The sequence below is a fragment of the Dryas octopetala genome, chromosome 2, assembly GCF_963921425.1.
Source record: "Dryas octopetala chromosome 2, drDryOcto1.1, whole genome shotgun sequence".
NCBI lineage: Eukaryota > Viridiplantae > Streptophyta > Magnoliopsida > Rosales > Rosaceae > Dryas > Dryas octopetala.
Window position 1 is genome coordinate 11800304 of NC_141367.1, and position 18187 is coordinate 11818490.

The 18187-nt window shown below is 34.6% G+C and overlaps 1 pseudogene; it reads right to left on the reverse strand.

Moving 5' to 3' along the window:
• Nucleotides 1-5846: 5846 nt before the first annotated feature.
• On the reverse strand, nt 5847-11458 carry LOC147293116 (benzyl alcohol O-benzoyltransferase-like; annotated as a pseudogene).
• Nucleotides 11459-18187: the final 6729 nt, after the last annotated feature.

The window sequence follows — 18187 nt, forward strand, 5'->3', positions numbered from 1 at the left end:
ATATGCAGACCCTTTTCGCCCCAAAAGTGAATGGGTCAGGTCTATGGAACCCACAAATGTAATCCTTTTGATTAGTTATATGGACATAAACACATACCTTACTCAGCCATGATCACAATCAGAAAACAAAAGTGCAGTAGCAGACATAAAACAAAAGCACAAGCTCTGCAATAGAGTTCTTCTCACTCAATCCGGTGCTCTCTACTCTTATTCTAGATGGGGTGTGAATGCCTTACAGTGTGTTTTACCGATTGAGGAGGGACCTCTTTATATAGTGCAATCCCTCAAGTGTTATACCCATGAAGGAACACTTGAGTTATCCTTATTGCATAAGAATTTTTAATTCTAATCCATAAACAAGGAATCCCTTCAGTACGTTCTTGTATTTCAACTGAAACACATAATAATAAAGAACCACAAGACTAATTGTAATCAAGTTCCTAATCAACGCTATTCGGACCAAACTTTTTTATTTCTATTCCCAACTCTTTAATAAAAATATAATTTTCAATTCTAGCCTAATGTAAATTGACCTTCAAGGACTTAAAAATTTAATTAAAATTAAATTAAACTAACTTGAATCTATATCCAACATTTCTCAATACCCAACATCAATTCTCCACTCACATCGTCACTCAACTCTTTATCAAAATCCTAAACACACTATAACACTCTCCATATATATTGATGCAAAAAAGTTTAATATTGATGAATGAATTGTTAAATTGTGGTTTGGGAGTCTTTAAATAAAGTATTTTCATCATTCTTTTGAGTTTTAATAGACTAAGTGCTTATTTACAGAAACTGAAATCGCAACATGTTCGGCACACTAGAGCCGAACATGTTATGAGTCGTTCCGCAATAAAGCACCGAATATAGTGTTGTCCGTTCGACCATGGACTACCGAACGCCTCAAAATTTTTTGAAAAAAAGGTGTTCGGTGGTTTCCAACCAAACATCCTTCTACCTGTTCGGTTATTTGTCGTCGAACATCCTTATTTTTGTTCGGTTAACCAGTGCCGAACAAAATCTGAAAAAAAAAATTTCAAAACTTTCTCCTTTGTGTTCAAGTTCAACTTTAAACAACTAGGATTCAAACTATTGCAGTCCAAAAAAAATTTTTTTGATGTAGAGGGAAATGGGTGGTAGGTGGTGATGTATTGGCGTTGGGAGTTAGGTATAAAGAGCAGGAATATGTTAAGTTTGTTTGTTAGATTTTAGTAAGGGTATTTTTGGAAAAAAAATGTTGAGTGTACTAATATGTTTTTAAATTTTTTAAATTGAAGGTGGGTGTAAAGAGTGTATTGGGGCTACAGATAAAAAAGTTGGATTTGAATAGCGGCACCCATACAAAAAACAGTTTTTCTAAAATGATTAGAAGACCAACTTTAGTGGTTTAAGACAACAATATGTCTTACATTCTCCCACTTGGCCAAATAATCATCAAGATCCTTGCATTGATTACTTAATGGCCATTTTGGAACTTAACTCAATTATTGTTACCCTAAAAAATCACTTGGCCAAATAATCATCAAGATCCTTGCATTGATTACTTAATGGCCATTTTGGAACTTAACTCAATTATTGTTACCCTAAAAAATCAGGGCAGAGATTGCCTAGAAGATTGATTAGAACACTAATAGTCCTTAATTAAAATTGCGGGTGTGTCATTGCTTTTCGGTCGAGAGACCGTTCGCAGAATGTACTAATGTAGTTGAGTACTTGAGTTTATGATTTGCACCGAAATACTATAACTCTAACCTAGGGGTGTGTTTCGGCCGGATCGGATCGAAAATAGGGTGTTCCAATTCCAATCCAAAAAATTTTGGAATGGAATTTATGTTCCAATTTCCATTCCAAAAAATCGGAATTTCAACATCTCATTCCTATTCGGAATTTTCGGATTTTTCGGAATTTTCGGAATTTTTCGGAATTTTCGGAATTTTTCGGAATATAACATTTTCGGAACTTTCGGATAAACATTTGAAATTTTCGAATAAAAAATCGGAATTTTTCACATTTTCATAATATTTTTTAGAACATGTCCGGATTTTTTTTTAGAATAATGATGAAATTAACAAACAAAAAATATTAAAAGACAATAGATTATGATGCATTTCAATATTTATATTAAAATGTAATTAAAATATATGTCCAATTTAAAAAGAAAATTCAAAATATTAATTTAAATAACATTTAGAACCATACCATCCCATACCATTACCATAAAAAAAAAAAATCTAGAAAAGAAGGGAAAAAAAAAGATGCAATCTAGCAAGGTTTTCATTGCTAGATTATGTATGTTATAAGAGAAATAAATTATGTATGATATATATATTGTGTATGTTTAATGGTATATATTATATATTATAACATACATAATATATAAGAGAAATAAATGTCACTATGAATGTATAATAGGCTTAATAGCACATATCTTAGAGGTGGGGGATTAATCTTTAGAACTCATCCAACATTGTTAGAATAAATGTCACTAATAGATACATGTTACTCACACACACACATATATATATATGTGTATATAAATACATGTTACTCAAATAATATATATAATGTTTGAAATTTTGAATATAATAAGCTTAAATATTTAGTAATTAGTAATTACAATTGGTGGGATATTCCAGTTGGAACAACTGTAGAATTGCCTCATATCTTCAATTTCCCTCCCTAATAAAAAAAATAATAATTATATGTACGGAAAAATGTGGGTGTTTGTGTTACCAACTTAGCATTTATGTTATTATGATACACATATATTTATAATGTACATATGTTTATATTAATATATAGTATTAGTCATATTTTTAAAAATATATGTTATATGTATCATACTAAATAAATGATAAAATATATAATATGGAATAAATTGGCATAATTTCGGAAATATCGGATCGGAATGCCTTCGGAACATTTCAGAATTTTTTGGATCGGAATTCGGATCGGAATCGGAATTTACATAAACATTCCAATTCCAATTCAATTTTTTTTGGAATTTTCGTTCGGCATTTTCGGATTCGGAATAAAAATGAAAATTTTCGGATAGGAATCGGTCGGATTCGGATTTTCCAATCCAAATCACACCCCTACTCTAACCTAACAATTGCACGATGAGACAAGGACCAAAAACCTCGTCTAAGTCTAAATTGCCTTGATCCTCAACTCCAACGTGGGGATGTATTCTCATCTCTCTATTTTTTATTTTTTATTTTTTTTTATGGTCAACATCTATCAAGGTTTTTGTAGTAGTGTGACGAAACTATCAACAAAATATGACTTTGGACGACGAAATCATTTTGTCGCGTAAACTACTTTTTCTTGTAGTGTATATATACACCACCCTCTCTGCATTCGTTCTCGCGAGTGAGAAGCGGCTCTTTATATTGCGCAAACACTGAAATTTTGGCAAGCGTAATTAGTTTAAGGGTTAATTACAATTATATATTTCAATTATACATCACTTTTCAACTTGATACCTCTGGTTCAAAAACTTTCATTCGGGTACCTTAACTTTAATATTTCGTTAATTTAGTACCTCTGTTAGTTTGACCGTTAAGATGACTGTTAACTGCTTACGTGGTGCTGATGTGGCATATGTGGATCCTACCACTACAAATAGTCACATGGACCAAAAATAATGAAAAAATCCATAAAACCTCTAAAATGATATAAAATAGAAAAAAAATAAAATAATTGAATTTTAAAGAAAAAAAAAAAGGCAAACAAAGAAAGAAGCGTGTGCAAAAACCCAAAAACCCACCTCCCTCCCCCTCCGTCGCATCGGCGACCCAACCTACTCCCATGCGTCAGCAACCTTTCTCCCAGCCGCATCTCTTTATCTCACTCACTCTCTCTCTTTCTCTCTCACTCTTTTTTCCTATCTCTGTGTCATTCTATTTCCCTCTCACTCCAGTTGAGCCCAAAGCAAACCCCACCCAAAAACGATCCCAGCAACCCTAAATCCAGTCACCCTCCACCCACCTCCTTCCCCCTTTCCGGCCATCAGTCGGAAACCCCTTCCCCTACATCGGCATCCCACCTCCCAGATGCATCTCTCTTTCTCTCTCTCTACAAGCGCGACACCACCGAATCCAACGGTTGCCGACGACTTGACCAATTCTGACAAGTCGTACAATTACAAAGCTCTCTCAGCCGTCTCCCCCTCTCCCTCCTCCGCCGCAAACCCGACCCGGAGTGCGACACCGGCCTCAAACCAGACCCAGAGGCCTAGCGACTGTTCGAGCATAACAAAGAACATAAACAACGAATCAACCCCATCCATTGTCCTTTCAAGATTCCAAATTCCAAAATCAACCAATTGTTTTGGGTGTGCTAATTGTAAATGACTTATTTGGGTGTACTGCCAATTTGGAAGCTTGGAGATGATTTTTTTTTTAATTTTAGTTTGGGTTATTTTATTTTTTATTTATTTTTGTAATTTTAATTTTATATTTGTAGATTGGAATGGGTTAACAATGAAGATCATGGAGAGTTGTAGAAGAAGAATCGAAAAGAAAAGGTTAGGAAGAAGAAGAAGAAGAAAAGAAATGGGTGGGGTGTCGGTGCTGCAAAGGGTGGAGTTGCAGAAGAAAGAAGATTGGATAAATGAGAAGGGGGGGGGGGGGGGAGAGTGTAAGTTTTTTTTTTTCTTAAGTCAAATTTTTTTTTTTAATTATTTTAAAATATTTTATATATTTTTTTTTAAATATTTCAAATTAGTACATTAACTAATAAAAAGTTACAAAATAGCATATATGTTGCAAATTTCGTCAATAAGGGCATTAAATGATAATGTAGATAATGCTAATGTGGATTTTTTGAATGATGTGGACACCAAATTTATACCATATGGATTAATGATGCCATATTTTATTTTACTTTTTAAGGTTTTAAAAGTTTTTGTAGTTTTTTTTTTTAAGTCTTTTTTATCAATATGACATTATAAATCCATGTAAAGAAAATTTGGTGTCCACATCATTCAAAAAAATCATGTCATCATTGTCCAGAGTAGCATTTAACCATCTTTTTTTACAGAATTCATAATATATGTGCTATTTTGTTACTTTCTATTAATTAGTGTACTAATTAAAAAAAAAAATTTTGTTCGTGGACCAATTTGAAATACCTCCTATAGTTGGTGGGTGCATTTATAATTTAATTATAAAGTGCATTCATTATTTATATGACTTAAACCTAACGCCTCTTTTTTTTTTTTTTTTTGTCAAGGAAACAACTAATTTATTAAGAAGCCCAAAAGGACAGAACCTAGAGGAAAGCCCAAAAGGTACAACCCAACCTTACATAGAGGAAAGCCCAAAAGGCATAACCCAACAACTAACGTAACAAACACAAAACAGAAAAAATATCAAAACACAGACCACAAGAACACAAGCAAGAACTCTAGCCAAACCAAAACCCAGACAAAATACCAAGATCCACCAACAAAGCACAGCCTTGAGCAAAAAACATAAGCAATCTCTACCAGTATAGCACAACAATCCACGTAAGACCCGCAACCACCCAAGAGAACTAGGAGAACCAAAGTACAACAAAACCAAACTAAGGAAAATGGTGGTGTTTCTACTAGCACATAATCCGATTGGGGGCGAAAAATAGCTTTAAAGTGGTAGTTACGGATGCAACAACAAATCGCCAACTTGAAGAGAGGAAGACACAAATGAATCCAATAAGGGTTTGAGATTTGGGATTTGGAAGGGTTTTGAGAAGGGTATATAATTCCAATTCTTACAACCAAGTGTCCCTAAGGACGACGTAAACATACATATTATTGTAGCAAAAATAGTACACACAATACAATAGAAATTATGTTACAGGGAAGATTTAATAAAAGTAGTGGATTTTTGAAGACTAAGAGGTTGATCATTCCCAGTCAACATGGTATCTAGTTCCTTGATAAATCTCTCCACAGCAGGGGTTGGTAACCAAATCGAAACCATAATCCCATCTTCGCCTTTATTATCCCTAAATGGTATGTAAATGCTAGAAATTCCAGGTGCCCCACCTATGGCTGGCCCACCATAAGCTGCTTTGCCCCACCCAAAGTCCACCTCTCCAAAGCCAGCACGTGTCACATCCGTCACAAGATAAGTACGCACCATCGTGAGGTGTGGTCGGTTCTTGATGACCATAAAATCTGCTAACGACCGCATGTACTCCTCCGTCACATCAGCTTTAGCCTGCTTCACTAATTCCAATGCATACTATAATGGGTTCTGGCAAAGCTTTCCGGCTGTTGTGAGTGCAACGGGAGAGGCACAAGCATTGCCATAAAAACCAATTGGCAATGGGGGAGTGAATTTAGCACGTGCATTGACAACGCACAACACACGCACTTCCTCATCCGGGTCTTGTTGAAGCGATATGGTACGACAACGCCATAGACATGCAGTGAGGATCTCAAACCTGGAGCACTTGCGTAGGTGGGGTGGGACGATTCTACGGATAGCAGCTATTTCCGTGGGTCTGAAGAAAAAGGAGCGGTGAGCCATATCATTGAGCGGAATTATAGTTCCTTTATTGTCTGGCACTTCATCATACTCGTGGTGTGTACATGTCAAGCGCGGTGGGTTTCGCGCGTTGAGATTCTCCCTTTGCCACACAGGTGAGATGGAGGGGGATCGTGCGCCACGCGCTATCTCTCCGATGGCGGTCATGAATTGGACTAGTCCTGCTGCATCGCTCATGGTGTGGTTAAGACGTAGGGCGAAAATGAAACCACCACACCTGAGGCGTGTCACCTATCCATTCCGACATCAATCAAAAGAGCAATTAAGAGTGCATTTTCAACACTAGAACAATGTTAGAAAGAACATGTGTTTAGCTACATTAGTTTATTATATTCATGGGATCTAATCAGTGATATGATTAGTTGATCATGATCTAATTTAAGACCTGAAAAAAAACACACACGACATGTTAACTCTACACAAAACGACACGCAAATTTACGAGTTCGTGTTCGATGTTATCGGGTTGGGTTGATCGATATTAGTGTCATCCATTATAGACCCATTAAAATAACGGATCAGGTCGGATCAATTCACAGGTTATCCGTTTCACCCGTTAAGAGAAGGGTATTTTAGTAATTTTATTAAGAAGCACACTTTGTCCCCTCCCCGTTTTTTTTTCTTCTTCTTTTCTACTTCTTTCCCGCACCCAGCCACACACTCCCTTTTCATTTTGTTTTTTGTTTTTTTTTCTTCTTTTCTCCTTCTTTCCTACACCCAGCCACACACTCCCTTTTCATTTTGTTTTTTTGTTTTTTCTTTCTTCTTCCTCTCCTCGTCCTTGGTCGGATTTTGGGGGGGGGGGGGAGGGAGGGAGGGAGGGAAGGGGGATTGCCGGAGGGCCAGAGAAGGGGGAATCGGGGGTGGGTTGGGTGGGTGGCGACTAGTGAGGCTGGGTGCTGGGGCTCGGGAGGGGGGATTGCCGGATGGGGGGAGAAGTGGGGAATTGGGGGAGGGAGGGTGGGCTGGGTGGGTGGCAAATGGCGAGGCTAGTGCTGGGCCTCAGGAGAGGGGCCTCGGTGGCTGCCTGTATCATGTAATTAATTAATGTGGTAAAAAAATTTGTGGAATATATAATTGAAGGCAACATCACAAATGTGAACCATCGATGATCCGGGTGTGTAACTCAACGTACAGTCCAACCCACATGCCAATCATGTTCTTAGAAGATTTTTGAAACCTTTGACGTTAATTAGTCCAACAATTTCTTAACGTTTTCAGCAACTATTTGACGTAGATTGAACTTGTTGCTAATTATTAATCTAAAGAGAAAATACACATATATATAGAGAAATTTTTAGATAAAGGACTCATATACCCCATGTCTTTATTCAGGATATGAATTTCACTTTGTGTCAACTGAGAACTAGAATTTTCATTTTGGGTCAATTAAGAACCCTTTTTTTTTTTTTTGTTTCTATGTCAACTTTGGCCTAACATTAGACCCATTAAACCTCCACCAAATTTAGAAAAATGTCATTGGGTTTAAAGATATGCATCTCTTCTTTACAACCATATAAAGATCACCCAAATCAGACGTCTACAACTTCAGATATTCAGCCCTAAACTAGGGTACTTGAAACTGTTCAATTTTCCAGATATTTTCCCAGAGGTACGATTGGACAGTTTCAGGTACCCTACTTTGGGGCCAATTATCTAGAGTTGTAGATGTCCGATTTGAGTAATCTTTATATGGTTGTAAAGAGGAGATGCATAGCTTTAAACCCAATATAAGTTTGCTGAATTTGGTGGAGGTTTGATGGGTCCAATGTCGGGCAAAAATTGAGATAAAAACTGAAAAAAAAAAAAAACCAGTCCTTAATTGACAAAAAATGAAAGTTTCAGTGCTCAGTTGACACAAAGTGAAATTCATGACCTGATTAGAGACATGGAGTATAGTTGGAATCCTTTAGCTAAAATTTTCTTATATATATATAAATAACGATCATACTTATAAATTTTTCCCAATATATAATAAAAGGTTTTTATCACCAATAGTCTCTTTACTTTCACTTAAACATCAAATTGGTCTCTAAAGTGCTTTTTCAATCAATTTCATCCTCGTCTTTGCCACCAAACATTAATTTAGTCTCTAGACTTACTTTGAAAAGTTGCCAAAAATAGCTTGGGATACAAAAAAATTCCCCGAAAATTCCTACAGATTCGTCTTGACTACTACTATTTTTATATGGGGTCAAATTATCAAATTGACGTTTATTATTTTCCAGAAAATTCAGGAAATTAGTTTGGAATTTTGAATTTTCTTGAAAATCAATTTGATAATTTCACCCCATATAAAAATAGTAGTAGTCAAGACTAGTCCGCAGGAATTTTCGGAAAATTTTTTCGTATCCCAAGCTATTTTTGGTGAATTTTCAAAGTGTGTCTAGGGACCAAATTGATGTTCGGTGACAAATATGAGGGATGACATTGAGTGAAAATGCACTTTATGGACCAAATTGATGTTTTGGTGAAATTTGAGGGACTATTTGTGATAAAAAGCCTATAATAAATTGCTTCGATTTGTACCCCATTCTTTTTTGTTAGGGTAAAAAACAATTTTAGTCCTTGTGATTTACCCCCAAAAAAAAATTTGGTCCATGTTATTTCAAAATTTCACATTTGTTCCTTGTTTTTTATATTGTTTGCAATGTAAAGACATTTGATAATCAAGATGAATTTTTTTCTCAAATTAACAGTAATAAACTTGCGCGTTGTACTCAAAAAAGACAAAAAAACATACATGTAACCTTCAATTTGATTTTTAAATAAAAACTGAAATTTTGAGTTTGTTAAAATTGTCCTCATATTGTAAAAAATATAAAACACATGGATAAAGTGTTGAGTTTTGAAACCATAGAGACTAAATATGTTTTCCTAGTTTAACATAGGGACTAAAAATGTTTTTTTTTTCCTTTTTGTTATATCAATTTCTTCTGATTCTCTAAAACTTTCCTTCACCTTCTTATTTTACAGTTTATGTCATATATTTTTTATTTCTTATAAATTTAATAAAAGGGTCAATTACACTTTGCACCCCTCAAGTATATGTCGTTTTTCACTTTGGTACTTAATATTCCAAACGTTTCAATATGAAACCTAAAGTTTATGAAAATTGCAAAGTGTCAATTTCATTAAATTTTCTGTTAATTTTCTGACAGGGTAGAATTAATTATATATTTTATATAGGGTCAATTACACTTTGGACACCTCAAGTATAGGTTGTTTTTCACTTTGGTACTTAATATTCAAAACATTTCAATATGAAACCTAAAGTTTATGAAAATTGCAAAGTGCCCATTCCATTAAATTTTCTGATGTGGACAACAAATTTACGCCACGTGGACAAATAAAATAAACTAAATAAACAAAAAAGAAATTAGAAAAAGGCAGCTAAATTATTATATATTAAAAAAATTAAAAGATAACATTAAAACTAAATATAAAAAATGACCTCCTTTCATCCCTACCTCTCCCTCCTCCCTCATTTCTTTCGTTCCCAGTATTTTGGTTTTTTCAATCTTTCAATTTTTTTATTTTTTATTTTTAATTGATTGTTAGTTTTTAAACTTTAAAATTTTAGCTGGTTTTTAAATTTTTTTTTTTCACGTGGGGTAAATCTACTCTCTACATCAGTATAAATGAATCTCACACATGCTATATCCAGTCAAAATTAACAAAAAAGTTAACGAAAGGGGCACATTGTAATTTTTATAAACTTTAGGTTTCACATTGAAACATTTTGAACATCGTGTACCAAAGTAAAAAATGACCTATACTTAAGGGGGTACAAAGTGTAATTGACCCTATATAAAATATATAATTAATTCTACCCTGTCATACGCACCCAAGTGCCATATATATGAACGGAGGTAAGAGGGAGAAGGTAGGAAACAGACAGAGACAAGAAGAAGAGGTCGAACAAGAAGGAAAAGCACATAGGACAGAATTCATTTTACTATTTTTGCAAAAAAAAAAAAGTAATAAACGAGATAGAATTGATCTAATAAATATCCACAATAATATAATAACCATTTAAATATTTTATATTCCATTATGAGAAAGTATTTATCCAATTTTGCTAAGTATGACACATAAAAAATTAGAGGTATTAATATAGGCTAGAATTAATTCATTAAGAGATCATAAATTTCAGAAAGAACAAGAGATGTAAGTGAAAAAAAAAAACAAATTGATGAATAAAACTTTCATATACCGGGGTATGCGTACGTTTTTATTTTTAATTTTTTCTCATCACATGTTAATTATGTCATGTGTTAAAAAAAAATACATATATGTATTTTAAGCAGCAAACCTAGTTTATTACCTGAATGAGCAAGAGTGGGGAATTAAGAACTCCATCAGAGCCAGGAACATTAAAAAGCAGCTCCTCGAAGCAAGGAAATGGGGGCAGAAGAGCATCACCAAACTGGGCAAGCGTAACATCCGCATCAGCCTCAATGAACATCACACCCTCACCCGTACACTCCACCACAAGCTTCCTCCCCGGCCCCTCCCGAAGCCTACCCGCAAACGGGTAGTAAAACACCAGCGTCTCCGCGATCGCCTCGCGGATCACGCTCACAGGGTCCCTCCCTTGCATGGAGGGATCGTAGCGGTAGAATTGTATCACCGCAATCTGAAACCGAAGACTTTCTTGGTCGTCGATGTCAGAAAGAGGTTTTAACTCTCGGGGTGTGGGCTTGGCCGGGGCAACCAATTCTGGTTGCTTCCGCCGTACTGTGAACTCTAGAGAGGTGGCAGGGGATGCCATGTGATTCACAACAAAACAACGTTGTGTTTAGTTTTTTGGAATCTTAGTGGTTGTGGAGTACTTCTTGTTGTGTGGTGTGGTACTGGCTGTCTGTGTTATTTTGTAATGCCAAAGAGGAGGGAATGGATCGCCCACAACACTTTTTTGTTGATCTTTATATTGGGGTCGGTGGTTGTGAGAGTTTTTTTTTTGTTTCTTTTTTGCATTGTGAATTTCGTGGCTGCTTTCATTGAATTGATCGATCATTGAATTGATCGATAATGGAACTGAGGCACCCAAAAAAAAAAAGACTTAGGGTGTGGGACTTGACTTGATAATGAACTTGACTTACTAATTTAATCCCTGCTAATTACGACTAACTTATAGACCAAATATAAATAAATAAATGAAACGGAGTCGTTTGCTAGCAGAGACTGACCTCTTCAAGGTATAGCCCACCCCATTTTTTGGCCAAAAAAAAAAAAAAAGAGCTTGTAGTAATATTAGACTATTAGTCCAATAACTCAATATTCAATTGTTGATATACACCCAATAGCCTACTCAATTATAATAATAGCCGGCCTAATAACTCCTTTTGAATCTCTAAATTTAGAGTTAGCTTTTTGATTTATGGTTTTAATTTAGGGTTCTAAATTTTAAATTTAGGGCTTTCAATTTTAATTAAGAATTCTAAAATTTTAAGTTAGGAAATGTTTGAGTTTGTTATAATATGTTATAGAACTATTAATTTTTTTAACTGTTGATATGTTGTTAATTTATTTTACTAAATAGACATTAGTTTTTTAATTGATCACACATAATAGACAATTTTAATATTTCGCACATTATTTACAATTTCAAAATGTGTCCTCCATTTCTGAATTGTGTCATGAACTTGTTAGAACAAGAAAATCATATTTGTTGATTGAGAGATTGATTCATCTTGTGTTGACTCTTCTTGTTTCGACGGCAACAACTGAGTGAACATTCTCATCCATGAAATTTATTAAAAATTGACTTCGAAACAAGATATGTGATGAGTTTTTTGCTTATTGTATGGTTATCCACATTAAAAAAGATCTTGTTGATATGTACTATCAGTTATGATTCTGTTATTGATGATTTTTATGTTGTGAAGAATCGTAGGGCACAACTTAAGTAGGTATATTTTTTGTTGTTTATTAATAAAATTCACTTCGAGTTTTCTTTGATTAAATTGCATTTTAGATCAATGAAGTGTTTTAACAAGTTATTTGAATTTGAGAAGTGCAATAAAAACAAATGGTATGCTGTGAAAATTTCGATAGCCTTAAAGTTCAGCCCACCCCATTTTAAATTCCTGAGTCCGTCCCAGTTTGCTAGCATCGTTAACCTGAGTGCGTGGAGCAGTGAATTTCCTCATGTTTGCTTGCCATTTACTCAACAAATGAGGATGGCAGATTGGCAGACCTCCCGCTTAGGGACAAGTTCATTGCTATTTTAGGTACATTCGTACAACGTTTATTTTAATTTTTTAGCAGCAGATAAAAATATTATGCTTGTTTTTCTTCATTTATTTTTATTTGATTTTTAATTTCAATGGGGCATTATAGATCTAAAGATGTGTGAGAAAAAAACAAATGGATTCATAATATTTTTTGAGTATGTGCATGATCAAATATAACATTGAATTTGTAATGAATGTTTAGTATTTTTTTTTATTATAATAGAAGAAATTAAATCCTGAACCTAGTCTAATCCTAACCATTACTCCACCGTACCCACCCTCCAATGATTTCAACTAAAGTTGGGAGGATGCCAATTGATAATGTGGCTGTTCACTAATGTTTATTATTAGTGATTACATCACTAAGTCAGACATGAATAGTGATTGCATATTCAACTAATTTGTCTGAAGTGTTGATTAAATTGTGGCTAGTCAGTAATTTGTATACCCACCCCACCCTCTGCCATCCACCTACAATTGTCAATTGCAAGAAGATATTTAAGATGGTTGAAGTTGCGAGGTCAAAATTGTAATTTCCAACCTAGGGTTTTAATATTTCAACCCAGCTACAGCATCACTTTATCTTATCCTCCTGAACACAACCGCACCCTCCCTCCCTTTATCTCTCTTCTCTCTTCTTTGTTGTGAGTCTTCTCTGGCGATTCCACCCTCGTCTAGCGGCCAATGGCGACAAATGGTGACAAGACTACCACCAAAACACTCGTCTCCCTCTCATTTTTCCTCCTCTAGTCTTCGTCGACCCTAACACCCAGCCATCAAAATGATTCAATGTCACATAGAAACTTCCATTTCACCGGTGATTTCACTATTCCGGCCGCGGCAGCATGTTAAACCACTCCCATCTTCACCTCCTTGTCGCTCTGAGTTGATGGATGCTTTCAGATTATCTCGACGACCACCCTAGGCTGCGATTCGAAACCATAATAGTCGCAACTCTCCTTCTTCACTTTCCGACGACATCAATCTGCTAGATCTACTCAATCCAAGCCCAGAAACAAACACATTTCTTTGTTTTTTTTGTTTTTAGAGTTTCTCTATTTAGTTTTATCAGTTTTCATTTATGTTGTTTTATATAAAAATTTTGATTTGGTTTAATGTTTACTGAGCGACTCCCACCACCCTATCATCGGAGCCACCACCATTTTTTGGTTTAAATGATGGTGTATGCAACAAAAGCATGCTCAGAGAATTCATTCAACCCAATGTTGATTTCCCAATGTTTTGGGTTTTGTTTCTAGCATTGAAAATATCAAGGAATCTTGTTTGTAGTATGAATGAGTCCTCGAATATGTACTTGATCTTTCCTGATCATCAACTGTTTGCAGTGATAACCAAAATCTTCATCTAATGGTCATCTTTCAGTAGCTACAGAATTGGTCATCTTTGACCAAACAAAATTCCTTTTTAACTTATGTTCCTTTCCCTTGTGAGTTTATACTTTGTGGTTTTGCTTGGTTGTGATGTAGGACGAGAAGACCAAGAAGACGACTTGAGGACCTGACCTCATGGGAGAGGACCGGACCTCTAGAAGCTGAGAAGAAGATTGAGGACCGGACCTCCAGTAGCTTGAAAGTGTGAAACCTCCTTCTTCATTTGCACTTTTCTTCTCTCTTCTTTTCCATCCTTCACTTTTTTAATCAACAACCACATCCTCTTCATTGCTTTTTTGTTCTTTATCTCACAAAACCCACATGTTTAGTATTGTTTTGTTTATTCGAATTGTTGTCTTGTATTCTTCCTATAAAAGGATGTTTGGTTGTATTTGTTAGAATTAATGAATATTGAAGAAAATTGGTTCCAACTTCTGAGTACGTTTGTACTATTCTTCTTTGTGATTCAAAGAAGGTCTGTCCCTAGCACAATAGCTAGCCCCTTTCTAGCTTTTGCTGTATGGAATGAGTTTTAATGTAAGATTCAATCCCACAGCACGATATGTTTAGTGGGAAAATGTATTTGAATTCTAATTAATTAGTCACCAAAATTCATGGAGACATTGTTTACTGATATTAATTCTAACACCAATACAGCAACCTTACATCTAATGGTGAAGGGAAAAAACCAACTAACTGCAGCATTAGTGAGCAACTGCCTTGTCAGACTGTCATGACAGTTTTTGTCAAATTCTTCCACCATTCCTACATTTGGGTGGCCTTAGCTCCCTTGCCACCCCAGCACCAACCTCCAACATGCTCTGTGGTGACTGCAGGGTGGCAATGGGCAATACAAACTAACAATAGTGGTAGTTGCATCTATTCCTACAAAAAAAAATTGGTGAGCTTTGCTAGATAATGTTGTAGTCACTACTTGGCTAATTCCAAAGATTTAATAAATGTTTAGCATTCAAACATGCAAAATCAAAAACAATAGAAAATTATATTCATAAGGACACTTAACTAACATGTGAAAAGGACATGTGATGCCAATTTAGGGCTATATGTAGGGGTTCAGTGTGGTGTCCTTGAGTTTTGATCCCCTAAACCTCATGAAGCGGTGTTTACGGACGGGCTAGTCAAATTTCCTTTTGGGGAGGCTAGCTTATGTGGTATTCACCAGGAATTGATACTTTTGCCACCGTATCGATGATTGATTGGATTCCGGTATGGGTAGTTGGTCATTCGTGTTCGGTCGGTAGGTAAGTATTCTAAACACGACATGCGCATGTCGAATTTTCACAGAAGATGTTTGAAAGCATGCAAAGGTTTTACTCACTGATTATTATTATGGTATCAGAGTCTACTTCGGTTAATTGTTGTATGTGCAATATGATGATTTATTGTTTGGTTCTTGTTTTTGCGTTACCTTCATGTATATGTATGATTTTTCTAGGTTATTCTATGTTTATTATGTTATTATTTGTCTAACATGGTCGGTATAATTAGAATAAAGTTTAATCATGCAAGGAAGGTGATCGAGGGGTGGCAATTTCGGACTCAAAGGGCTTGCCAATTTTTCCAGAAAATTATGCAACGTCCCTTGTTGATTTTTCTGCATATTTTGAATGTCAATATGATGTAGAATGAGTATGAATTTTATGGGAATTTTTTTGTAATTTTATGGTACCCAAAAAGATGCCAAAATGCAAAAACGGTGCGCCAAAGGGTGTAGGAGGATGGCCAGAAGTGGCCAGCCAGTGGGGCAACGACCACCACCATGCGTGGAGGTGCTTCGGGACTGCAATAAGGGCCTTGGGGCGTGCTGGTCAGCTGGAGGTGGTTGGAGTTGTTGACTCCTAGTCATGCTCCTTGATTTTTGGTTTCCATTATCCATAATCCCTTGTATTTTAGTTTTGGTTTATCATATTCCTTATTTTGTGCTATTATCCATTTCTATTATCCATATTAATTTAATAATAATGTATTATTAGTTATTTGAATATTTGGGCAAATTTATTTCAGAAATTTAATTGCCCAAATTATTTAAATAATAATTGTTTGAATAAAATCTCATAGCCATCATTACAAATTTAACATCCAAATAAAAATTATTGTTTAACACAATCCATCATCTAATAATTGGACAAAAATAAATGACAGAAGTCAATAATACAATAATCCTTTTTAAGAAAAATAACAATTAATAAACTAAAATGTGAGGCACATTAAACTTTCTTGCTTTTCAGCCACATAATTTGTCGATCTGATTGCTTTAATGTAACAAACATCTCTCTATTCTTTTTTTCAGTTAAGATATCTGTAACTTTTATGAAAAACTTCCCATCATTAACAATTTTAGTCATCCCGTCAACAATTTCCATCACTTCCTCAATGCTACAACTAAGCTTGTCTTTGTTTCTAGAGGTGCTACTCTGGTTTAAGCAGACAGGGGAATTTACAAGGAAAGAATTTATTTTATTATTTTTGCAAAAAAAAAAAAAAAAAGTAATAAACGGGGATAGAAATGATGTAATAAATTTCCACATTAATATAATAAACATTTAAATACTTTTAAATTCTACGATGAGAAAGAAATTTTTTTTTTTTTTTTCAATTTTGCTAAGTATGACACTTAAAAAGAGAGACGATATTGGCACTCCACTTTTCAACACTTACACTCCTTCTATTAATTTTAATGTTTTTATATCTTATTATTACTTTAAATTCCAGAACTATCCTCGATATCCAATTCTCTAGCATTTTAGCGTCATCTGCTATTCTGCTTTGTTTTCAGTCTTTTTCTAGCATTGTCCTCTATTAATTGTCAGCACATCCTTATACGTGATTAACAATGAATGATGAAGGATAAGATGAAGCAAAATCTCAAGGTTTGGGAGAGCTTCATTCTCACATAATACCATGTTTTTAAGACCCATTGATGTGAATAATTGCAAGAGTACAATATCGCACAAGTAATATAGTAGTAAGAAAAGTATCGTTTCAACACGGACCTAGTTAATCTATTAAATACCAGTGTGATTTCTCCCTAATTAAAATTGGATTAACAAGGAAACTATTTTGAGGATTAAAAACTAAATATGCAAGATCGTATCAGACGAGTAAACAACAAAGTAACAAATGAAAATAGTATGATAAAGTACTAGGCCACCGATTTCACCATAAAGTGAAAATAGTACGAAGATTACAGAGTCTCTTGTGGATAATAATTTTGGCCTAAAGCTATCTAACCTTGAGATTTTGATTTTGCTTCCTCTTCTGTAGATGGGTGTATGTATTAGGCGGTCATTTGTTGCTAATCTTTCATTATCGATAAGAAACAGAGGAGGGCTGTGTTTATTGTTGGAAGTTTTGTTAATTGTTGAAGTGTAGAAAGTAGAGGAGGACACTGTGAATATTAGGTAAATAACTGAAACGGGTAGAAGAAGGTGAGCTAAAAAGTTACATAAAATAAAAAATATATTAAGGGTAGTTTTGGAATATAAAGGGAAAAAAAATATGAATAATATTAAAATTAATAAGAGGAGTGCAAGTATATAAAAGTAGAGTGCGAATATCGCCTCCCCATAAAAAATTAGAGGTATCAATATAGCTAGGCTAGAATTAATTCATTAAGAGATCATAAATTTCAAAAAGAACAAGAGATGTCAGTGGAAAAAAAATTGATAAATAGAAATTTTATATTACTGGTGTATAGGTACATTTTTTTATTTTTTCTTTTTTCTCATCACATGTTAATTAGAGAATGTCTGAAAAAACATAAATATATGTATACACTCTTAACATAAAAGTTTCTTTCCATATGCTAGACACGTACATCAAATATATATAAATCCATAAAGAGCTCAAAAGCAAAATTATAGTTATAGTATTATTGGAGTACTCTTTAAATATGGTAATTAACTTTGTCAACACTAATATAGTGGCTGTTGATATTATCTATCTCATACAAACATACTTAACGGTACGTGAAAAGTTTATATTCTAGTAGT